Raw genomic sequence first — 27,694 nt, forward strand, 5'->3', positions numbered from 1 at the left:
CCATTCCATTCCATTCCATTCCATTCCATTCCATTCCATTCCATTCCATTACTTTCCATTCCATTCCATTCCAATCCATTCCATTCTACTCGGGTTGACTCCATTCCATTCCATTCCATTCCATTCCATTCCATTCCATTCCATTCCATTCCATTCCATTCCATTCCATTCCATTCCATTCTATTCCATTCTATTCCATTCGATTCCGTTCGATTCCATTCCATTCCATTCCATTCCATTCCATTCCATTCCATTCCATTCCATTCCATTCGATTCCATTCCATTCCATTCGATTCCATTCCATTCCATTCCATTCCATTCCATTTACTCCATTCCGTTCTACTCGGGTTGATTCCATTGAGTTTGGTTCCGTCCCGTCCCGTCCCGTCCCGTCCCGTCCCGTGCCGTTTTACTCAGGTTGATTCCTTTCCATTCCTTTCCGCTCGTTTCCTTTAGTTTCCATTCCGTTCCACGCGGGTTGGTTCAATTCCATTCTATTCTATTCTATTCCTTTCCCTTCCATTCCATTCCATTCCATTCCATTCTACTCGGGTTGATTCCATGCCATTCCGTTCCGTTCCATTCCGTCCCATCCCGATCCGTCCCATCCCGTCCTGTCCCGTCCCATCCCGTTCCATTCCACATGGGTTGATTCAATTCCTTTCGGTTAGATTGAACTCCATTCCATTCCATTCTACTCGGATTGACTCCATTCCATTCCATTCCATTCCATTCCATTCCATTCCATTCCATTCCATTCCATTCCATTCCAATCCATTCCATTCTACTCGGGTTGATTCAATTCTATTCCATTCCATTCCATTCCATTCCATTCCATTCCATTCCATTCCATTCCATTCCATTCCATTCCATTCCATTCGATTCCATTCCATTCCATTCCATTCCATTCCATTCCATTCCATTCCATTCCATTCCATTCCATTCCATTCCATTCCATTCCATTCCATTCCATTCCATTCCATTCCATTCCGTTCTACTCGGGTTGATTCCATTCTATTCCTTTCCATTCCGTTCGATTCCATTTGATTCCATTCGATTCCATTCCATTCCATTCCATTCCCTTCCATTCCATTCTATTCCATTGAATTCCATTCCATTCCATTCCATTCCATTCCATTCCATTCCATTCCATTCCATTCCGTTCTACTCTGATTGATTCCATTCCATTCCATTCCATTCCATTCCATTCCATTCCATTCCATTCCATTCCATTCCAATACATTCCATTCTACTCTGGTTGATTCCATTCCATTCCATTCCATTCCATTCCATTCGTCTGCATTCGATTCCATTCCATTCCATTCCATTCTATTCCATTGAATTCCATTGAATTCCATTGCATTCCATTCCATTCCATTCCATTCGATTCCATTCCATTCCATTCCATTCCATTCGATTCCATTCCATTCCATTCCATTCCATTCCATTCCATTCCATTCCATTCCATTCCATTCCATTCCATTCCATTCCATTCCGTTCTACTCGGGTTGATTCCATTCTATTCCATTCCATTCCGTTCGATTCCATTTGATTCCATTCGATTCCATTCCATTCCATTCCATTCCCTTCCATTCCATTCTATTCCATTGAATTCCATTCCATTCCATTCCATTCCATTCCATTCCATTCCATTCCATTCCATTCCGTTCTACTCTGATTGATTCCATTCCATTCCATTACATTCCATTCCATTCCATTCCAATACATTCCATTCTACTCTGGTTGATTCCATTCCATTCCATTCCATTCCATTCCATTCGTCTCCATTCGATTCCATTCCATTCCATTCCATTCTATTCCATTGAATTCCATTGAATTCCATTCCATTCCATTCCATTCCATTCCATTCCATTCCATTCCATTCCATTCCGTTCTACTCGGGTTGATTCCACTCCATTCCATTCCATTCCATTCCATTCCATTCCATTCCATTCCATTCCATTCCATTCCATTCGTCTCCATTCGATTCCATTCGATTCCATTCCATTCTATTCCATTGAATTCCATTCCATTCCATTCCATTCCATTCCATTCCATTCCATTCCATTCCATTCCATTCCGTTCTACTCGGGTTGATTCCATTCCATTCCATTCCATTCCATTCCATTCCATTCCATTCCATTCCATTCCATTCCATTCCACTCCATTCCATTTGATTCCATTCAATTCCATTCCATTCCATTCCATTCCATTCCAATCCATTCCATTCTACTCGGGTTGATTCCATTCCATTCCATTCCATTCCATCCCATTCCAATCCATTCCATTCCATTCCGTTCTACTCGGGTTGATTCCATTCCATTCCATTTCATTCCATTCCATTCCATTCCATTCCATTCGATTCCATTCGATTCCATTCCATTCCATTCCATTCCAATCCATTCCATTCTACTCGGGTTGATTCCATTCCATTCCATTCCATTCCATTCCATTCCATTCCATTCCATTCGATTCCACTCGATTCCACTCCATTCTTTCCATTCCATTCCAATCCATTCCATTCTACTCGGGTGGATTCCATTCCGTTCCATTCCATTCCATTCTATTCCATTCCATTCCATTCCACTCCATTCGATTCCATTCCATTCCATTCCATTCCATTCCATTCCATTCCATTCCATTCCATTCCATTCCATTCCATTCCGTTCTAGTCGGGTTGATTCCATTCTATTCCATTCCATTCCATTCCATTCCATTCCATTCCATTCCATTCCATTCCATTCCATTCCATTCTATTCCATTCCATTCTACTCCATTGAATTCCATTCCGTTCCATTCTATTCCATTCCATTCCATTCCTTTCCATTCCATTTAGTTCTACTCGGGTTGATTCCATTCCATTCCATTCCATTCCATTCCATTCCATTCCATTCCATTCCATTACTTTCCATTCCATTCCATTCCAATCCATTCCATTCTACTCGGGTTGACTCCATTCCATTCCATTCCATTCCATTCCATTCCATTCCATTCCATTCCATTCTATTCCATTCTATTCCATTCGATTCCGTTCGATTCCATTCCATTCCATTCCATTCCATTCCATTCCATTCCATTCCATTCCATTCCATTCGATTCCATTCCATTCCATTCGATTCCATTCCATTCCATTCCATTCCATTCCATTTACTCCATTCCGTTCTACTCGGGTTGATTCCATTGAGTTTGGTTCCGTCCCGTCCCGTCCCGTCCCGTCCCGTCCCGTGCCGTTTTACTCAGGTTGATTCCTTTCCATTCCTTTCCGCTCGTTTCCTTTAGTTTCCATTCCGTTCCACGCGGGTTGGTTCAATTCCATTCTATTCTATTCTATTCCTTTCCCTTCCATTCCATTCCATTCCATTCCATTCTACTCGGGTTGATTCCATGCCATTCCGTTCCGTTCCATTCCGTCCCATCCCGATCCGTCCCATCCCGTCCTGTCCCGTCCCATCCCGTTCCATTCCACATGGGTTGATTCAATTCCTTTCGGTTAGATTGAACTCCATTCCATTCCATTCTACTCGGATTGACTCCATTCCATTCCATTCCATTCCATTCCATTCCATTCCATTCCATTCCATTCCAATCCATTCCATTCTACTCGGGTTGATTCAATTCTATTCCATTCCATTCCATTCCATTCCATTCCATTCCATTCCATTCCATTCCATTCCATTCCATTCCATTCCATTCCATTCGATTCCATTCCATTCCATTCCATTCCATTCCATTCCATTCCATTCCATTCCATTCCATTCCGTTCTACTCGGGTTGATTCCATTCTATTCCTTTCCATTCCGTTCGATTCCATTTGATTCCATTCGATTCCATTCCATTCCATTCCATTCCCTTCCATTCCATTCTATTCCATTGAATTCCATTCCATTCCATTCCCTTCCATTCCATTCCATTCCATTCCATTCCATTCCGTTCTACTCTGATTGATTCCATTCCATTCCATTCCATTCCATTCCATTCCATTCCATTCCAATACATTCCATTCTACTCTGGTTGATTCCATTCCATTCCATTCCATTCCATTCCATTCGTCTGCATTCGATTCCATTCCATTCCATTCCATTCTATTCCATTGAATTCCATTGAATTCCATTGCATTCCATTCCATTCCATTCCATTCGATTCCATTCCATTCCATTCCATTCCATTCGATTCCATTCCATTCCATTCCATTCCATTCCATTCCATTCCATTCCATTCCATTCCATTCCATTCCATTCCATTCCGTTCTACTCGGGTTGATTCCATTCTATTCCATTCCATTCCGTTCGATTCCATTTGATTCCATTCGATTCCATTCCATTCCATTCCATTCCCTTCCATTCCATTCTATTCCATTGAATTCCATTCCATTCCATTCCATTCCATTCCATTCCATTCCATTCCATTCCATTCCGTTCTACTCTGATTGATTCCATTCCATTCCATTACATTCCATTCCATTCCATTCCAATACATTCCATTCTACTCTGGTTGATTCCATTCCATTCCATTCCATTCCATTCCATTCGTCTCCATTCGATTCCATTCCATTCCATTCCATTCTATTCCATTGAATTCCATTGAATTCCATTCCATTCCATTCCATTCCATTCCATTCCATTCCATTCCATTCCATTCCGTTCTACTCGGGTTGATTCCACTCCATTCCATTCCATTCCATTCCATTCCATTCCATTCCATTCCATTCCATTCCATTCCATTCCATTCGTCTCCATTCGATTCCATTCGATTCCATTCCATTCTATTCCATTGAAATCCATTCCATTCCATTGAATTCCATTCCATTCCATTCCATTCCATTCCATTCCATTCCATTCCATTCCATTCCATTCCATTCCGTTCTACTCGGGTTGATTCCATTCCATTCCATTCCATTCCATTCCATTCCATTCCATTCCATTCCATTCCATTCCACTCCATTCCATTTGATTCCATTCAATTCCATTCCATTCCATTCCATTCCATTCCAATCCATTCCATTCTACTCGGGTTGATTCCATTCCATTCCATTCCATTCCATCCCATTCCAATCCATTCCATTCCATTCCGTTCTACTCGGGTTGATTCCATTCCATTCCATTTCATTCCATTCCATTCCATTCCATTCCATTCGATTCCATTCGATTCCATTCCATTCCATTCCATTCCAATCCATTCCATTCTACTCGGGTTGATTCCATTCCATTCCATTCCATTCCATTCCATTCCATTCCATTCCATTCGATTCCACTCGATTCCACTCCATTCTTTCCATTCCATTCCAATCCATTCCATTCTACTCGGGTGGATTCCATTCCGTTCCATTCCATTCCATTCCATTCCATTCCATTCCATTCCACTCCATTCGATTCCATTCCATTCCATTCCATTCCATTCCATTCCATTCCATTCCATTCCATTCCATTCCATTCCATTCCGTTCTAGTCGGGTTGATTCCATTCTATTCCATTCCATTCCATTCCATTCCATTCCATTCCATTCCATTCCATTCCATTCCATTCCATTCTATTCCATTCCATTCTACTCCATTGAATTCCATTCCGTTCCATTCTATTCCATTCCATTCCATTCCTTTCCATTCCATTTAGTTCTACTCGGGTTGATTCCATTCCATTCCATTCCATTCCATTCCATTCCATTCCATTCCATTCCATTCCATTACTTTCCATTCCATTCCATTCCAATCCATTCCATTCTACTCGGGTTGACTCCATTCCATTCCATTCCATTCCATTCCATTCCATTCCATTCCATTCCATTATAATCCATTCCATTCCATTCGATTCCGTTCGATTCCATTCCATTCCATTCCATTCCATTCCATTCCATTCAATTCCATTCGATTCCATTCGATTCCATTCCATTCCATTCCATTCCATTCCATTCCATTCTACTCGGGTTGATTCCATTCCATTCCATTCCATTCCATTCCATTCCATTCCATTCTATTCCTTTCGATTCCATTCCATTCCATTAAATTCCATTCCATTCCATTCCATTCCATTCCATTCCATTCCGTTCTACTCGGGTTGATTCCACTCCATTCCATTCCATTCCATTCCATACCATTCCAATCGATTCCATTCGATTCCATTCCATTCCATTCCATTCCATTCCATTCCATTCCATTCCATTCCATTCCATTCCATTCCATTCCGTTCTAGTCGGGTTGATTCCATTCTATTCCATTCCATTCCATTCCATTGCATTCCATTCGATTCCATTCCATTCCATTCCATTCAATTCCATTCCATTCTACTCCATTGAATTCCATTCCATTCCATTCAATTCCATTCCTTTCCATCCCTTTCCATTCCATTTAGTTCTACTCGGGTTCATTCCATTCCATTCCATTCCATTCCATTCCATTCCATTCAATTCCATTCCATTCCGTTACTTTCCATTCCATTCCATTCCAATCCATTCCATTCTACTCGGGTTGACTCCATTCCATTCCATTCCTTTCCATTCCATTATATTCCATTCTATTCCATTCGATTCCGTTCGATTCGATTCCATTCCATTCCATTGCATTCCATTCCATTCCATTCCATTCCATTCCGTTCTACTCGGGTTGATTCCATTCCATTCCTTTCCATTCCATTCCATTCCATTCCATTCCATTCCATTCCATTCCATTCCATTCCCTTCCATTCCATTCCATTCCAATCCATTCCATTCTACTCGGGTTGATTCCATTCCATTCCATTGCACTAGACTCCATTCGATTCCATTCGATTCCACTCCATTCCATTCCGTTCCATTCCATTCCATTCCATTCCATTCCATTCCATTCCATTCCATTCCATTCCATTCCATTCCATTCCATTCCAATCCATTCCATTCTACTCGTGTTGATTCCATTCCATTCCATTCCATTCCATTCCATTCCATTCCATTCCATTCCATTCCATTCCATTCCAATCCATTCCATTCTACTCGGGTTGATTCCATTCCATTCCATTCCATTCCAATCCATTCCATTCCATTCCATTCCATTCCATTCCATTCCATTCCATTCCATTCCATTCCTTTCTATTCCATTCCATTCCATTCCATTCCATTCCATTCCATTCCATTCCATTCCATTCCATTCCATTCCGTTCTACTCGGGTTGATTCCACTCCATTCCATTCCCTTCCATTCCATTCCATTCCATTCCATTCCATTCCATTCCTTTCCATTCCAACCCATTCCTTTCTACTAGGGTTGATTCCATTCCATTCCATTCCATTCCATTCCATTCCATTCCATTCCATTTCATTCCAAACCGTTCCATTCTACTCGGGTTCATCATTCCATTCCATTCCATTCCATTCCATTCCACTCGGGTTCATTCCATTCCATTCCATTCCATTCCATTCCATTCCATTCCATTCCATTCCATTCCATTCCGTTCTACTCAGGTTGATTTCCATTCCATTCCATTCCATTCCATTCCATTCCATTCCATTCCATTCCATTCCATTCCATTCCATTCCATTCCATTCCATTCTATTCCATTCCGTACTACTCGGCTAGAATCCATTGAGTTCCGTTCCGTTCCGTTCCGTCCCGACACGTCCCGTCCCGTCCCGTCCCGTCCAGTCCCGTCCCGTCCCGTCCCGTGCCATTGTACTCGGGTTGATTCCATTCCACTCCGTTCCGTTCCTTTCCGTTCCCTTCAATTCAGTTCCACGCGGGTTGATTCAATTCCATTCTATTCTATTCCATTCCATTCCATTCCATTCCATTCCATTCCATTCCATTCCATTCCATTTTACTCGGGTTGATTCCATGCCGTTCCGTTCCATTCTGTCCCATCCCGACGCGTCCCGTCCCGTCCCGTCCCATTCCGTTCCGTTCTGATCGGGTTGATTCCGTTCCATTCCCTTCCGTTCCTTTCCGTTCCATTCCATTCCGTTACACGCGGGTTGATTCAATTCCATTCTATTACATTGAATTCCATTCCATTCCATTCCATTCCATTCTACTCGGATTGATTGCATTCCATTCCATTCCATTCCAGTCCATTCCAATCCACTCCATTCTACTCGGGTTGATTCCATTCCATTCCATTCCATTCCATTCCATTCCATTCCATTCCATTCCATTCCGTTCTACTCGGGTTGATTCCATTCTATTCCATTCCATTCCATTCGATTCCATTCGATTCCATTCGATTCCATTCGATTCCATTCCATTCCATTCCATTCCATTCCACTCCATTGAATTCCATTCCATTCCATTCTATTCCATTCCATTCCATTCCTTTCCATTCCATTTAATTCTACTCGGGTTGATTCCATTCCATTCCATTCCATTCCATTCCATTCCATTCCATTCCATTCCATTCGATTCCATTCGATTCCATTGCATTCCATTCGATTCCATTCGATTGCATTCCATTCCATTCCATTCCATTCCATTCCATTCCATTCCATTCCATTCCATTCCATTCCATTCCATTCCGTTCCACTCGGGTTGATTCCATTCTATTCCATTCCATTCCCTTCTATTCCATTCGATATCATTCGATTCCATTCCATCCCATTCCATTCCATTCCATTCCATTCCGTTCTTCTTGGGTTGATTCCATTCCATTCCATTTCATTCCATTCCATTCCATTCCATTTCTTTCGATTCCATTCGATTCCATTCCATTCCATTCCATTCCAATCCATTGCATTCCACTCAGTTTGATTCCATTCCATTCCATTCCATTCCATTCATATCCATTCCATTCCATTCCATTCAATTCCACTCGATTCCATTCCATTCCTTTCCATTCCATTCCAATCCATTCCATTCTACTCGGGTGGATTCCATTCCATTCCATTCGATTCCATTCCATTCCATTCCATTCCATTCCATTCCATTCCATTCCATTCCATTCGATTCCATTCCATTCCATTCCATGGCATTCCATTCCATTCCATTCCATTCCATTCCATTCCATTCCATTCCGTTCTAGTCGGGTTGATTCCATTCCATTCCATTGCATTCCATTCCATTCCATTCCATTCCATTCCATTGCATTCCATTCCATTCCATTCCATTCCATTCCATTCCATTCCATTCCATTCCATTCCATTCCATTCTATTCCATTCCATTCTACTCCATTGAATTCCATTCCATTCCATTCAATTTCATTCCATTCCATTCCTTTCCAATCCATTTAGTTCTACTCGGGTTGATTCCATTCCATTCCATTCCATTCCATTCCATTCCATTCCATTCCATTCCATTCCATTACTTTCCATTCCATTCCATTCCAATCCATTCCATTCTACTCGGGTTGACTCCATTCCATTCCATTCCACTCCATTCCATTCCGTTATATTCCATTCTATTCCATTCGATTCCGTTCGATTCCATTCCATTCCTTTCCATTCTATTCCATTCCATTCGATTCCATTCCATTCCATTCCATTCCATTCCATTCCATTCCATTCCATTCCAATCCATTCCATTCTACTCGGGTTGATTCCATTCCATTCCATTCCATTCCAATCCATTCCATTCCATTCCATTCCATTCCATTCCATTCCATTCCATTCCATTCCATTCCTTTCTATTCCATTCCATTCCATTCCATTCCATTCCATTCCATTCCATTCCATTCCATTCCATTCCGTTCTACTCGGGTTGATTCCACTCCATTCCATTCCCTTCCATTCCATTCCATTCCATTCCATTCCATTCCATTCCATTCCTTTCCATTCCAACCCATTCCTTTCTACTAGGGTTGATTCCATTCCATTCCATTCCATTCCATTCCATTCCATTCCATTCCATTCCATTTCATTCCAAACCGTTCCATTCTACTCGGGTTCATCATTCCATTCCATTCCATTCCATTCCATTCCACTCGGGTTCATTCCATTCCATTCCATTACATTCCATTCCATTCCATTCCATTCCATTCCATTCCGTTCTACTCAGGTTGATTTCCATTCCATTCCATTCCATTCCATTCCATTCCATTCCATTCCATTCCATTCCATTCCATTCCATTCCATTCTATTCCATTCCGTACTACTCGGCTAGAATCCATTGAGTTCCGTTCCGTTCCGTTCCGTCCCGACACGTCCCGTCCCGTCCCGTCCCGTCCAGTCCCGTCCCGTCCCGTCCCGTGCCATTGTACTCGGGTTGATTCCATTCCACTCCGTTCCGTTCCTTTCCGTTCCCTTCAATTCAGTTCCACGCGGGTTGATTCAATTCCATTCTATTCTATTCCATTCCATTCCATTCCATTCCATTCCATTCCATTCCATTCCATTCCATTTTACTCGGGTTGATTCCATGCCGTTCCGTTCCATTCTGTCCCATCCCGACGCGTCCCGTCCCGTCCCGTCCCATTCCGTTCCGTTCTGATCGGGTTGATTCCGTTCCATTCCCTTCCGTTCCTTTCCGTTCCATTCCATTCCGTTACACGCGGGTTGATTCAATTCCATTCTATTACATTGAATTCCATTCCATTCCATTCCATTCCATTCTACTCGGATTGATTGCATTCCATTCCATTCCATTCCAGTCCATTCCAATCCACTCCATTCTACTCGGGTTGATTCCATTCCATTCCATTCCATTCCATTCCATTCCATTCCATTCCATTCCATTGCGTTCCATTCGATTCGATTCCATTCCATTCCATTCCATTCCATTCCAATCCATTCCATTCCTCTTGGGTTCATTCCATTCCATTCCATTCCATTCCATTCCATTCGATTCCATTCGATTCCATTCCATTCCATTCCATACCATTCCATTCCATTTTGTTCTACTCGGGTTGATTCCACTCCATTCCATTCCATTCCATTCCATTCCATTCCATTCCATTCCATTCCATTCCATTCCATTCGATTCCATTCTATTCCATTCGATTCCATTCCATTCCATTTCATTTTATTCCAATCCATTCCATTCCATTCTATTCCATGGAATTCCATTCCATTCCATTACATTCCATTCCATTCCATTCCATTCCATTCCATTTCATTCCATTCCATTCCATTCCATTCCATTCCGTTCTACTCGGGTTGAATCCACTCCATTCCATTCCATTACATTCCATTCCATTCCATTCCATTCCATTCCATTCCACTCGGGTTGAGCATTCCATTCGATTCGATTCCATTCCATTCCATTCCATTCCATTCCATTCCATTCCACTCGGGCTCATTCCATTCCATTCCATTCCATTCCATTCCATTCCATTCCATTCCATTCCATTCCATTCCGTTCTACTCGGGTTGATTTCCATTCCATTCCATTCCATTCCATTCCATTCCATTCCATTCCATTCCATTCCATTCCATTCCATTCCATTCCATTCCATTCCATTCCATTCCATTCCATTCCATTCCATTCCTTTCCATTTATTCCATTCCGTTCTACTCGGGTTGATTCCATTGAGTTTGGTTCCGTTCCGTTCCGTCCCGTCCCGTCCCGTCCCGTCCCGTTCCGTTTTACTCGGGTTGATTCCTTTGCATTCCGTTCCGCTCGTTTCCATTCCGTTCCATTCCGTTCAACGCGGGTTGGTTCAATTCCATTCTATTCTATTCTATTCCTTTCCATTCCATTCCATTCTACTCGGGTTGATACTATGCCGTTCCATTCCGTTCCATTCCGTCCCATTCCGACCCGTCCCATCCCGTCCCGTCCCGTCCCATCCCGTTCCGTTCCACATGGGTTGATTCAATTCCTTTCGGTTACATTGAATTCCATTCCATTCCATTCTACTCGGATTGATTCCATTCCATTCCATTCCATTCCATTCCATTCCATTCCATTCCAATCCATTCCATTCTACTCAGGTTGATTCCATTCCATTCCATTCCATTCCATTCCATTCCATTCCATTCCATTCCATTCAGTTTCATTCCATTCCATTCCATTCCATTCCATTCCATTCCATTCCATTCCATTCCATTCCATTCCATTCGATTCCATTCCATTCCATTCCATTCCGTTCTACTCGGGTTGATTCCATTCTATTCCATTCCATTCCGTTCGATTCCATTCGATTCCATTCGATTCCGCTCCATTCCATTCCATTCCCTTCCATTCCATTCTATTCCATTGAATTCCATTCCATTGCATTCCATTCCATTCCATTCCATTCCATTCCATTCCGTTCTACTCTGATTGACTCCATTCCATTCCATTCGATTCCATTCCATTCCATTCCATTCCATTCCAATACATTCCATTCTACTCTGGTTGATTCCATTCCATTCCATTCCATTCCATTCCATTCCATTCCATTCGTCTCCATTCGATTCCATTCGATTCCATTCCATTCTATTCCATTGAATTCCATTCCATTCCATTCCATTCCATTCCATTCTATTCCATTCCATTCCATTCCATTCCGTTCTACTCGGGTTGATTCCATTCCATTCCATTCCATTCCATTCCACTCCATTCCATTCGATTCCATTCGATTCCATTCCATTCCATTCCATTCCATTCCAATCCATTCCATTCTACTCGGGTTGATTCCATTCCATTCCATTCCATTCCATTCCATTCCATTCCATTCCATTGAATTCCATTCGATTCCATTCGATTCCATTCCATTTGATTCCATTCGATATCATTCGATTCCATTCCATCCCATTCCATTCCATTCCATTCCATTCCGTTCTACTCGGGTTGATTCCATTCCATTCCATTTCATTCCATTCCATTCCATTCCATTCCATTTCATTCCATTCCATTCCATTCCATTCCATTCGATTCCATTCGATTCCATTCCATTCCATTCCATTCCAATCCATTCCATTCTACTCGGGTTGATTCCATTCCATTCCATTCCATTCCATTCCATTCCATTCCATTCCATTCCATTCCATTCCATTCCATTCGATTCCATTCCATTCCATTCCATGGCATTCCATTCCATTCCATTCCATTCCATTCCATTCCATTCTAGTCGGGTTGATTCCATTCCATTCCATTGCATTCCATTCCATTCCATTGCATTCCATTCCATTCCATTCCATTCCATTCCATTCCATTCCATTCCATTCCATTCCATTCCATTGCATTCCATTCGATTCCATTCGATTCCATTCCATTCCATTCCATTCCATTCCATTCCATTCCATTCCATTCCATTCCATTCCGTTCCACTCGGGTTGATTCCATTCTATTCCATTCCATTCCCTTCTATTCCATTCGATATCATTCGATTCCATTCCATCCCATTCCATTCCATTCCATTCCATTCCGTTCTTCTTGGGTTGATTCCATTCCATTCCATTTCATTCCATTCCATTCCATTCCATTTCTTTCGATTCCATTCGATTCCATTCCATTCCATTCCATTCCAATCCATTGCATTCTACTCAGTTTGATTCCATTCCATTCCATTCCATTCCATTCAATTCCATTCCATTCCATTCCATTCCATTCAATTCCACTCGATTCCATTCCATTCCTTTCCATTCCATTCCAATCCATTCCATTCTACTCGGGTGGATTCCATTCCATTCCATTCCATTCCATTCCATTCCATTCCATTCCATTCCATTCCCTTCCATTCGATTCCATTCCATTCCCTTCCATTCGATTCCATTCCATTCCATTCCATGGCATTCCATTCCATTCCATTCCATTCCATTCCATTCCGTTCTAGTCGGGTTGATTCCATTCCATTCCATTGCATTCCATTCCATTCCATTGCATTCCATTCCATTCCATTCCATTCCATTCCATTCCATTCCATTCCATTCTATTCCATTCCATTCTACTCCATTGAATTCCATTCCATTCCATTCCATTCCATTTCATTCCATTCCTTTCCAATCCATTCCATTCCGTTCCACTCGGGTTGATTCCATTCTATTCCATTCCATTCCCTTCTATTCCATTCGATATCATTCGATTCCATTCCATCCCATTCCATTCCATTCCATTCCATTCCGTTCTTCTTGGGTTGATTCCATTCCATTCCATTTCATTCCATTCCATTCCATTCCATTTCTTTCGATTCCATTCGATTCGATTCCATTCCATTCCATTCCAATCCATTGCATTCTACTCAGTTTGATTCCATTCCATTCCATTCCATTCCATTCAATTCCATTCCATTCCATTCCATTCAATTCCACTCGATTCCATTCCATTCCTTTCCATTCCATTCCAATCCATTCCATTCTACTCGGGTGGATTCCATTCCATTCCATTCCATTCCATTCCATTCCATTCCATTCCATTCCATTCCATTCAATTCCATTCCCTTCCATTCGATTCCATTCCATTCCATTCCATGGCATTCCATTCCATTCCATTCCATTCCATTCCATTCCGTTCTAGTCGGGTTGACTCCATTCCATTCCATTCCACTCCATTCCATTCCGTTATATTCCATTCTATTCCATTCGATTCCGTTCGGTTCCATTCCATTCCATTCCATTCGATTCCATTCCATTCCATTCCATTCCATTCCATTCCATTCCATTCCATTCCATTCCAATCCATTCCATTCTACTCGGGTTGATTCCATTCCATTCCATTCCATTCCAATCCATTCCATTCCATTCCATTCCATTCCATTCCATTCCATTCCATTCCATTCCATTCCATTCCATTCCATTCCATTCCATTCCATTCCATTCCATTCCATTTCATTCCAAACCGTTCCATTCTACTCGGGTTCATCATTCCATTCCATTCCATTCCACTCGGGTTCATTCCATTCCATTCCATTCCATTCCATTCCATTCCATTCCATTCCGTTCTACTCAGGTTGATTTCCATTCCATTCCATTCCATTCCATTCCATTCCATTCCATTCCATTCCATTACATTCCATTCCATTCCATTCTATTCCATTCCGTTCTACTCGGCTTGAATCCATTGAGTTCCGTTCCGTTCCGTTCCGTCCCGACACGTCCCGTCCCGTCCCGTCCCGTCCCGTCCCGTCCCGTCCCGTCCCGTGCCGTTGTACTCGGGTTGATTCCATTCCACTCCGTTCCGTTCCTTTCCGTTCCCTTCAATTCAGTTCCACGCGGGTTGATTCAATTCCATTCTATTCTATTCCATTCCATTCCATTCCATTCCATTCCATTCCATTCCATTCCATTTTACTCCGGTTGATTCCATGCCGTTCCGTTCCATTCTGTCCCATCCCGACGCGTCCCGTCCCGTCCCGTCCCATTCCGTTCCGTTCTGATCGGGTTGATTCCGTTCCATTCCCTTCCGTTCCTTTCCGTTCCATTCCATTCCGTTACACGCGGGTTGATTCAATTCCATTCTATTACATTGAATTCCATTCCATTCCATTCCATTCCATTCTACTCGGATTGATTGCATTCCATTCCATTCCATTCCAGTCCATTCCAATCCACTCCATTCTACTCGGGTTGATTCCATTCCATTCCATTCCATTCCATTCCATTCCATTCCATTCCATTCCATTCCATTCCATTCCATTCCATTGCGTTCCATTCGATTCGATTCCATTCCATTCCATTCCATTCCATTCCAATCCATTCCATTCTACTTGGGTTCATTCCATTCCATTCCATTCCATTCCATTCGATTCCATTCGATTCCATTCCATTCCAATCCATACCATTCCATTCCATTCTGTTCTACTCGGGTTGATTCCACTCCATTCCATTCCATTCCATTCCATTCTATTCCATTCCATTCCATTCGATTCCATTCTATTCCATTCGATTCCATTCCATTCCATTTCATTTTATTCCATTCCATTCCATTCCATTCTATTCCATTGAATTCCATTCCATTCCATTCCATTCCATTCCATTCCATTCCATTCCATTCCATTCCATTCCGTTCTAGTCGGGTTGATTCCATTCCATTCCATTGCATTCCATTCCATTCCATTGCATTCCATTCCATTCCATTCCATTCCATTCCATTCCATTCCATTCCATTCTATTCCATTCCATTCTACTCCATTGAATTCCATTCCATTCCATTCCATTCCATTCCATTCCATTCCTTTCCAATCCATTCCATTCCGTTCCACTCGGGTTGATTCCATTCTATTCCATTCCATTCCCTTCTATTCCATTCGATATCATTCGATTCCATTCCATCCCATTCCATTCCATTCCATTCCATTCCGTTCTTCTTGGGTTGATTCCATTCCATTCCATTTCATTCCATTCCATTCCATTCCATTTCTTTCGATTCCATTCGATTCGATTCCATTCCATTCCATTCCAATCCATTGCATTCTACTCAGTTTGATTCCATTCCATTCCATTCCATTCAATTCAATTCCATTCCATTCCATTCCATTCAATTCCACTCGATTCCATTCCATTCCTTTCCATTCCATTCCAATCCATTCCATTCTACTCGGGTGGATTCCATTCCATTCCATTCCATTCCATTCCATTCCATTCCATTCCATTCAATTCCATTCCCTTCCATTCGATTCCATTCCATTCCATTCCATGGCATTCCATTCCATTCCATTCCATTCCATTCCATTCCGTTCTAGTCGGGTTGACTCCATTCCATTCCATTCCACTCCATTCCATTCCGTTATATTCCATTCTATTCCATTCGATTCCGTTCGGTTCCATTCCATTCCATTCCATTCCATTCCATTCGATTCCATTCCATTCCATTCCATTCCATTCCATTCCATTCCATTCCATTCCATTCCATTCCATTCCAATCCATTCCATTCTACTCGGGTTGATTCCATTCCATTCCATTCCATTCCAATCCATTCCATTCCATTCCATTCCATTCCATTCCATTCCATTCCATTCCATTCCATTCCATTCCATTCCATTCCATTCGATTCCATTCCATTCCATTTCATTCCAAACCGTTCCATTCTACTCGGGTTCATCATTCCATTCCATTCCATTCCTCTCGGGTTCATTCCATTCCATTCCATTCCATTCCATTCCATTCCATTCCATTCCGTTCTACTCAGGTTGATTTCCATTCCATTCCATTCCATTCCATTCCATTCCATTCCATTCCATTCCATTACATTCCATTCCATTCCATTCTATTCCATTCCGTTCTACTCGGCTTGAATCCATTGAGTTCCGTTCCGTTCCGTTCCGTCCCGACACGTCCCGTCCCGTCCCGTCCCGTCCCGTCCCGTCCCGTCCCGTCCCGTCCCGTCCCGTGCCGTTGTACTCGGGTTGATTCCATTCCACTCCGTTCCGTTCCTTTCCGTTCCCTTCAATTCAGTTCCACGCGGGTTGATTCAATTCCATTCTATTCTATTCCATTCCATTCCATTCCATTCCATTCCATTCCATTCCATTCCATTTTACTCCGGTTGATTCCATGCCGTTCCGTTCCATTCTGTCCCATCCCGACGCGTCCCGTCCCGTCCCGTCCCATTCCGTTCCGTTCTGATCGGGTTGATTCCGTTCCATTCCCTTCCGTTCCTTTCCGTTCCATTCCATTCCGTTACACGCGGGTTGATTCAATTCCATTCTATTACATTGAATTCCATTCCATTCCATTCCATTCCATTCTACTCGGATTGATTGCATTCCATTCCATTCCATTCCAGTCCATTCCAATCCACTCCATTCTACTCGGGTTGATTCCATTCCATTCCATTCCATTCCATTCCATTCCATTCCATTCCATTCCATTCCATTCCATTCCATTGCGTTCCATTCGATTCGATTCCATTCCATTCCATTCCATTCCATTCCAATCCATTCCATTCTACTTGGGTTCATTCCATTCCATTCCATTCCATTCCATTCGATTCCATTCGATTCCATTCCATTCCAATCCATACCATTCCATTCCATTCTGTTCTACTCGGGTTGATTCCACTCCATTCCATTCCATTCCATTCCATTCTATTCCATTCCATTCCATTCGATTCCATTCTATTCCATTCGACTCCATTCCATTCCATTTCATTTTATTCCATTCCATTCCATTCCATTCTATTCCATTGAATTCCATTCCATTCCATTCCATTCCATTCCATTCCATTCCATTCCATTCCATTCCATTCCACTCCGTTCTACTCGGGTTGATTCCACTCCATTCCATTCCATTCCATTCCATTCCATTCCATTCCATTCCATTCCATTCCATTCCAATCGGGTTGAGCATTCCATTCGATTCCATTCCATTCCATTCCATTCCATTAGATTCCATTCCATTCCATTCCACTCGGGCTCATTCCATTCCATTCCATTCCATTCCATTCCATTCCATTCCATTCCATTCCATTCCATTCCATTCCATTCCATTCCATTCCATTCCGTTCTACTCGGGTTGATTTCCATTCCATTCCATTCCATTCCATTCCACTCCATTCCATTCCATTCCATTCCATTCCATTCCTTTCCATTTATTCCATTCCGTTCTACTCGGGTTGATTCCATTGAGTTTGGTTCCGTTCCGTTCCGTCCCGTCCCGTCCCGTCCCGTCCCGTTCCGTTTTACTCGGTTTGATTCCTTTGCATTCCGTTCCGCTCGTTTCCATTCCGTTCCATTCCGTTCCACGCGGGTTGGTTCAATTCCATTCTATTCTATTCTATTCCTTTCCATTCCATTCCATTCTACTCGGGTTGATTCTATGCCGTTCCATTCCGTTCCATTCCGTCCCATTCCGACCCGTCCCATCCCGTCCCGTCCCGTCCCATCCCGTTCCGTTCCACATGGGTTGATTCAATTCCTTTCGGTTACATTGAATTCCATTCCATTCCATTCTACTCGGATTGATTCCATTCCATTCCATTCCATTCCATTCCATTCCATTCCATTCCATTCCATTCCAATCCATTCCATTCTACTCGGGTTGATTCCATTCCATTCCATTCCATTCCATTCCATTCCATTCCATTCCATTCCATTCAGTTTCATTCCATTCCATTCCATTCCATTCCATTCCATTCCATTCCATTCCATTCGATTCCATTCCATTCCATTCCATTCCGTTCTACTCGGGTTGATTCCATTCTATTCCATTCCATTCCGTTCGATTCCATTCGATTCCATTCGATTCCATTCCATTCCATTCCATTCCCTTCCATTCCATTCTATTCCATTGAATTCCATTCCATTGCATTCCATTCCATTCCATTCCATTCCATTCCATTCCATTCCATTCCATTCCATTCCGTTCTACTCTGATTGACTCCATTCCATTCCATTCGATTCCATTCCATTCCATTCCATTCCATTCCATTCCAATACATTCCATTCTACTCTGGTTGATTCCATTCCATTCCATTCCATTCCATTCCATTCCATTCCATTCCATTCCATTCCATTCGTCTCCATTCGATTCCATTCGATTCCATTCCATTCTATTCCATTGAATTCCATTCCATTCCATTCCATTCCATTCCATTCTATTCCATTCCATTCCATTCCATTCCGTTCTACTCGGGTTGATTCCATTCCATTCCATTCCATTCGATATCATTCGATTCCATTCCATCCCATTCCATTCCATTCCATTCCATTCCGTTCTACTCGGGTTGATTCCATTCCATTCAATTTCATTCCATTCCATTCCATTTCATTCCATTCCATTCCATTCCATTCCATTCCGTTCCATTCGATTCCATTCCATTCCATTCCATTCCAATCCATTCCATTCTACTCGGGTTGATTCCATTCCATTCCATTCCATTCCATTCCATTCCATTCCATTCCATTCCATTCCATTCGATTCCACTCGATTCCATTCCATTCTTTCCATTCCATTCCAATCCATTCCATTCTAATTGGGTGGATTTCATTCCATTCCATTCCATTCCATTCCATTCCATTCCATTCCATTCCATTCCATTTGATTCCATTCCATTCCATTCCATTCCATTCCATTCCATTTCATTCCATTCCTTTCCATTCCAATCCGTTCTAGTCGGGTTGATTCCATTCTATTCCATTCCATTCCATTCCATTCCATTCCATTCCATTCCATTCCATTCTATTCCATTCCATTCTACTCCATTGAATTCCATTCCATTCCATTCTATTCCATTCCATTCCATTCCTTTCCATTCCATTTAGTTCTACTCTGGTTGATTCCATTCCATTCCATTCCATTCCATTCCATTCCATTCCATTCCATTCCATTCCATTCCATTCCATTCCATTCCATTCCATTCCATTCCATTCCATTCCATTCCAATCCATTCCATTCTGCACGGGTTGATTATATTCCATTCCATTCCATTCCATTCCATTCCATTCCATTCCATTCCATTCCTTTTGATTCCATTCCATTCCATTAAATTCCATTCCATTCCATTCCATTCCATTCCATTCCATTCCATTCCATTCCGTTCTACTCGGGTTGATTCCACTCCATTCCATTCCATTCCATTCCATTCCATTCCATTCCATTCCATTCGATTCCATTCCATTCTATTCCATTCCATTCCATTCTATTCCATTCCACTCTACTCCATTGAATTCCATTCCGTTCCATTCAATTCGATTCCATTCCATTCCTTTCCATTCCATTTAGTTCTACTCGGGTTGATTCCATTCCAGTCCATTCCATTCCATTCCATTCCATTACTTTCCATTCCATTCCATTCCAATCCATTCCATTCTACTCGGGTTGACTCCATTCCATTCCATTCCATTCCATTATATTGCATTCTATTCCATTCGATTCCGTTTGATTCCATTCCATTCCATTCCATTCCATTCCATTCCATTCCATTCCATTCCATTCCATTCCATTCGATTCCATTCCATTCCATTCCATTCCATTCCATTCCATTCCATTCCATTCCATTCCAATCCATTCCATTCTACTCGGGTTGATTCCATTCCATTCCATTCCATTCCATCCCATTCCATTCCTTTCTATTCCATTCCATTCCATTCCATTCCATTCCATTCCATTCCATTCCATTCCATTCCATTCCATTCCATTCCATTCCATTCCATTCCGTTCTAATCGGTTTGATTCCACTCCATTCCATTCCATTCCATTCCATTCCATTCCATTCCATTCCATTCCAATTCTTTCGTTTCCATTCCAACCAATTCCGTTCTACTCGGATTGATTCCATTCCATTCCATTCCATTCCATTCAATTCCATTCCATTCCATTCGATTCCATTCGATTCCATTCCATTCCATTCCATTCCATCCCATTTCATTCCAAACCATTCCATTCTACTCGGGTTCATCATTCCATTCCATTCCATTCCATTCCATTCCACTCGGGTTCTTTCCATTCCATTCCATTCCATTCCATTCCATTCCATTCCATTCCATTCCATTCCGTTCTACTCAGGTTGATTTCCATTCCATTCCATTCCATTCCATTCCATTCCATTCCATTCCATTCCATTCCATTCCATTCCATTCTGTTCCATTCCACTCCATTCCATTCTACTCGTGTTGATTCCATGCCGTTCCGTTCCGTTCCATTCCGTCCCGTCCCGACGCGTCCCGTCCCGTTCCGTCCCGTCAAATTCCGTTCCTTTCTGATCGGGTTGATTCCGTTCCATTCCGTTCCGTTCCTTTCCGTTCCATTCCATTCCGTTACTCGCGGGTTGATTCAATTCCATTCTATTACATTGAATTCCATTCCATACCATTCCATTCCATTCTACTCGGATTGATTGAATTCCATTCCATTCCATTCCAGTCCATTCCAATCCATTCCATTCTACTCGAGTTGATTCCATTCCATTCCATTCCATTCCATTCCATTCCATTCCATTCCATTGCGTTCCATTCGATTCGATTCCATTCCATTCCATTCCATTCCATTCCAATCCATTCCATTCTACTTGGGTTGATTCCATTCCATTCCATTCCATTCCATTCCATTCCATTCCATTCCATTCCATTCCATTCCATTCCATTCCATTCCATTCCATTCCATTCCATTCCATTCCATTCCACTCCATTCTGTTCTACTCGGGTTGATTCCACTCCATTCCATTCCATTCCATTCCATTCTATTCCATTCCATTCCATTCGATTCCATTCCATTCCATTTCATTTTATTCCATTCCATTCCATTCCATTCTATTCCATTGAATTCCATTCCATTCTATTCCATTCCATTCCATTCAGTTTCATTCCATTCCATTCCATTCCATTCCATTCCATTCCATTCCATTCCATTCCATTCCATTCCATTCCGTTCTACTCGGGTTAATTCCATTCTATTCCATTCCATTCCATTCCATTCCATTCCATTCCATTCCATTCCATTCCATTCCATTCTATTCCATTGAATTCCATTCCATTCCATTCCATTCCATTCCATTGAATTCCATTCCATTCCGTTCTACTCTGATTGACTCCATTCCATTCCATTCCATTCCATTCCATTCCATTCCATTCCATTCCATTCCATTTCATTCCATTCCATTCCATTCCATTCCATTTCATTCCATTCCATTCCATTCCAATACATTCCATTCTACTCTGGTTGATTCCATTCCATTCCATTCCATTCCATTCCATTCCATTCCATTCGTCTCCATTCGATTCCATTCGATTCCATTCCATTCTATTCCATTGAATTCCATTCCATTCCATTCCATTCCATTCCATTCCATTCCATTCCATTCCATTCCATTCCATTCCATTCCATTCCATTCCGTTCTACTCGGGTTGATTCCATTCCATTCCATTCCATTCCATTCCATTCCATTCCACTCCATTCCATTCGATTCCATTCGATTCCATTCCATTCCATTCCATTCCATTCCAATCCATTCCATTCTACTCGGGTTGATGCCATTCCATTCCATTCCATTCCATTCCATTCCATTCCATTCCATTCCATTGCATTCCATTCGATTCCATTCGATTCCATTCCATTCGATTCCATTCGAGATCATTCGATTCCATTCCATCCCATTCCAATCCATTCCATTCCATTCCGTTCTACTCGGGTTGATTCCATTCCATTCCATTTCATTCCATTCCATTCCATTCCATTCCATTCGATTCCATTCGATTCCATTCCATTCCATTCCATTCCAATCCATTCCATTCTACTCGGGTTGATTCCATTCCATTCCAATCCATTCCATTCCATTCCATTCCATTCCATTCCATTCCATTCCATTCCATTCGATTCCACTCTATTCCATTCCATTCTTTCCATTCCATTCCAATCCATTCCATTCTACTCGGGTGGATTCCATTCCGTTCCATTCCATTCCATTCCATTCCATTCCATTCCATTCCATTCCACTCCATTCGATTCCATTCCATTCCATTCCATTCCATTCCATTCCATTCCATTCCATTCCATTCCATTCCATTCCATTCCGTTCTAGTCGGGTTGATTCCATTCTATTCCATTCCATTCCATTCCATTCCACTCCATTCCATTCCTTTCCATTCCATTCTATTCCATTCCATTCTACTCCATTGAATTTCATTCCATTCCATTCTATTCCATTCCATTCCATTCCTTTCCATTCCATTTAGTTCTACTCGGGTTGATTCCATTCCATTCCATTCCATTCCATTCCATTCCATTCCATTCCATTCCATTCCATTCCATTACTTTCCATTCCATTCCATTCCAATCCATTCCATTCTACTCGGGTTGACTCCATTCCATTCCATTCCATTCCATTCCATTCCATTCCATTATAATCCATTCCATTCCATTCGATTCCGTTCGATTCCATTCCATTCCATTCCATTCCATTCCATTCCATTCCATTCGATTCCATTCGATTCCATTCGATTCCATTCCATTCCATTCCATTCCAATCCATTCCATTCTACTCGGGTTGATTCCATTCCATTCCATTCCATTCCATTCCTTTCCATTCCATTCCATTCCATTCCATTCCATTCTATTCCTTTCGATTCCATTCCATTCCATTAAATTCCATTCCATTCCATTCCATTCCATTCCATTCCATTCCATTCCATTCCATTCCATTCCGTTCTACTCTGGTTGATTCCACTCCATTCCATTCCATTCCATTCCATTCCATACCATTCCATTCGATTCCATTCCATTCCATTCCATTCCACTCGGGTTCTTTCCATTCCATTCCATTCCATTCCATTCCATTCCATTCCATTCCATTCCGTTCTACTCAGGTTGATTTCCATTCCATTCCATTCCATTCCATTCCATTCCATTCCATTCCTTTCCATTCCATTCCATTCCGTTCCATTCCACTCCATTCCATTCTACTCGTGTTGATTCCATGCCGTTCCGTTCCGTTCCATTCCGTCCCATCCCGACGCGTCCCGTCCCGTTCCGTCCCGTCAAATTCCGTTCCTTTCTGATCGGGTTGATTCCGTTCCATTCCGTTCCGTTCCTTTCCGTTCCATTCCATTCCGTTACACGCGGGTTGATTCAATTCCATTCTATTACATTGAATTCCATTCCATACCATTCCATTCCATTCTACTCGGATTGATTGAATTCCATTCCATTCCATTCCAGTCCATTCCAATCCATTCCATTCTACTCGGGTTGATTCCATTCCATTCCATTCCATTCCATTCCATTCCATTCCATTCCATTGCGTTCCATTCGATTCGATTCCATTCCATTCCATTCCATTCCATTCCAATCCATTCCATTCTACTTGGTTTGATTCCATTCCATTCCATTCCATTCCATTCCATTCGATTCCATTCCATTCGATTCCATTCCATTCCATTCCATTCCATTCCATTCCATTCCATTCCATTCCATTCTGTTCTACTCGGGTTGATTCCACTCCATTCCATTCCATTCTATTCCATTCCATTCCATTCGATTCCATTCCATTCCATTTCATTTTATTCCATTCCATTCCATTCCATTCTATTCCATTGAATTCCATTCCATTCTATTCCATTCCATTCCATTCAGTTTCATTCCATTCCATTCCATTCCATTCCATTCCATTCCATTCCATTCGATTCCATTCCATTCCATTCCATTCCATTCCATTCCATTCCATTCCATTCCATTCCGTTCTACTCGGGTTAATTCCATTCTATTCCATTCCATTCCATTCCATTCCATTCCATTAAATTCCATTCCATTCCATTCCCTTCCATTCCATTCTATTCCATTGAATTCCATTCCATTCCATTCCATTCCATTCCATTGAATTCCATTCCATTCCGTTCTACTCTGATTGACTCCATTCCATTCCATTCCATTCCATTCCATTCCATTCCATTCCATTCCATTCCATTCCATTCCATTCCATTTCATTCCATTCCATTCCATTCCAATACATTCCATTCTACTCTGGTTGATTCCATTCCATTCCATTCCATTCCATTCCATTCCATTCCATTCCATTCGTCTCCATTCGATTCCATTCGATTCCATTCCATTCTATTCCATTGAATTCCATTCCATTTCATTCCATTCCATTCCATTCCATTCCATTCCATTCCATTCCATTCCATTCCATTCCATTCCATTCCATTCCATTCCGTTCTACTCGGGTTGATTCCATTCCATTCCATTCCATTCCATTCCATTCCATTCCACTCCATTCCATTCGATTCCATTCGATTCCATTCCATTCCATTCCATTCCATTCCAATCCATTCCATTCTACTCGGGTTGATGCCATTCCATTCCATTCCATTCCATTCCATTCCATTCCATTCCATTCCATTGCATTCCATTCGATTCCATTCGATTCCATTCCATTCGATTCCATTCGAGATCATTCGATTCCATTCCATCCCATTCCAATCCATTCCATTCCATTCCGTTCTACTCGGGTTGATTCCATTCCATTCCATTTCATTCCATTCCATTCCATTCCATTCCATTCGATTCCATTCGATTCCATTCCATTCCATTCCATTCCAATCCATTCCATTCTACTCGGGTTGATTCCATTCCATTCCATTCCATTCCATTCCATTCCATTCCATTCCATTCCATTCCATTCCATTCCATTCCATTCGATTCCACTCTATTCCATTCCATTCTTTCCATTCCATTCCAATCCATTCCATTCTACTCGGGTGGATTCCATTCCGTTCCATTCCATTCCATTCCATTCCACTCCATTCCATTCCATTCCATTCCACTCCATTCGATTCCATTCCATTCCATTCCATTCCATTCCATTCCATTCCATTCCATTCCATTCCATTCCATTCCATTCCGTTCTAGTCGGGTTGATTCCATTCTATTCCATTCCATTCCATTCCATTCCACTCCATTCCATTCCTTTCCATTCCATTCTATTCCATTCCATTCTACTCCATTGAATTTCATTCCATTCCATTCTATTCCATTCCATTCCATTCCTTTCCATTCCATTTAGTTCTACTCGTGTTGATTCCATTCCATTCCATTCCATTCCATTCCATTCCATTCCATTCCATTCCATTCCATTCCATTACTTTCCATTCCATTCCATTCCAATCCATTCCATTCTACTCGGGTTGACTCCATTCCATTCCATTCCATTCCATTCCATTCCATTCCATTATAATCCATTCCATTCCATTCGATTCCATTCGATTCCATTCCATTCCATTCCATTCCATTCCATTCGATTCCACTCTATTCCATTCCATTCTTTCCATTCCATTCCAATCCATTCCATTCTACTCGGGTGGATTCCATTCCGTTCCATTCCATTCCATTCCATTCCATTCCATTCCATTCCATTCCACTCCATTCAATTCCATTCCATTCCATTCCATTCCATTCCATTCCATTCCATTCCATTCCATTCCGTTCTAGTCGGGTTGATTCCATTCTATTCCATTCCATTCCATTCCATTCCACTCCATTCCATTCCTTTCCTTTCCATTCTATTCCATTCCATTCTACTCCATTGAATTCCATTCCATTCCATTCTATTCCATTCCATTCCATTCCTTTCCATTCCATTTAGTTCTACTCGGGTTGATTCCATTCCATTCCATTCCATTCCATTCCATTCCATTCCATTCCATTCCATTACTTTCCATTCCATTCCATTCCAATCCATTCCATTCTACTCGGGTTGACTCCATTCCATTCCATTCCATTCCATTCCATTCCATTCCATTATAATCCATTCCATTCCATTCGATTCCGTTCGATTCCATTCCATTCCATTCCATTCCATTCCATTCAATTCCATTCGATTCCATTCGATTCCATTCCATTCCATTCCATTCCAATCCATTCCATTCTACTCGGGTTGATTCCATTCCATTCCATTCCATTCCTTTCCATTCCATTCCATTCCATTCCATTCCATTCCATTCTATTCCTTTCGATTCCATTCCATTCCATTAAATTCCATTCCATTCCATTCCATTCCATTCCATTCCATTCCATTCCATTCCATTCCATTCCGTTCTACTCGGGTTGATTCCACTCCATTCCATTCCATTCCACTCCATTCCATACCATTCCATTCGATTCCATTCCATTCCATTCCATTCCATTCCATTCCATTCCATTCCATTCCATTCCATTCCGTTCTAGTCGGGTTGATTCCATTCTATTCCATTCCATTCCATTCCATTCGATTCCATTCCATTCCATTCCATTCTATTCCATTCCATTCTACTCCATTGAATTCCATTCCATTCCATTCCATTCCTTTCCATTCCATCCCTTTCCATTCCATTTAGTTCTACTCGGGGTGATTCCATTCCATTCCATTCCATTCCATTCCATTCCATTCCATTCAATTCCATTCCATTCCGTTACTTTCCATTCCATTCCATTCCAATCCATTCCATTCTACTCGGGTTGACTCCATTCCATTCCATT

Source organism: Gorilla gorilla, chromosome 17 (genome assembly GCF_029281585.2).
Source record: "Gorilla gorilla gorilla isolate KB3781 chromosome 17, NHGRI_mGorGor1-v2.1_pri, whole genome shotgun sequence".
Classification (NCBI taxonomy): Eukaryota; Metazoa; Chordata; class Mammalia; order Primates; family Hominidae; genus Gorilla; species Gorilla gorilla.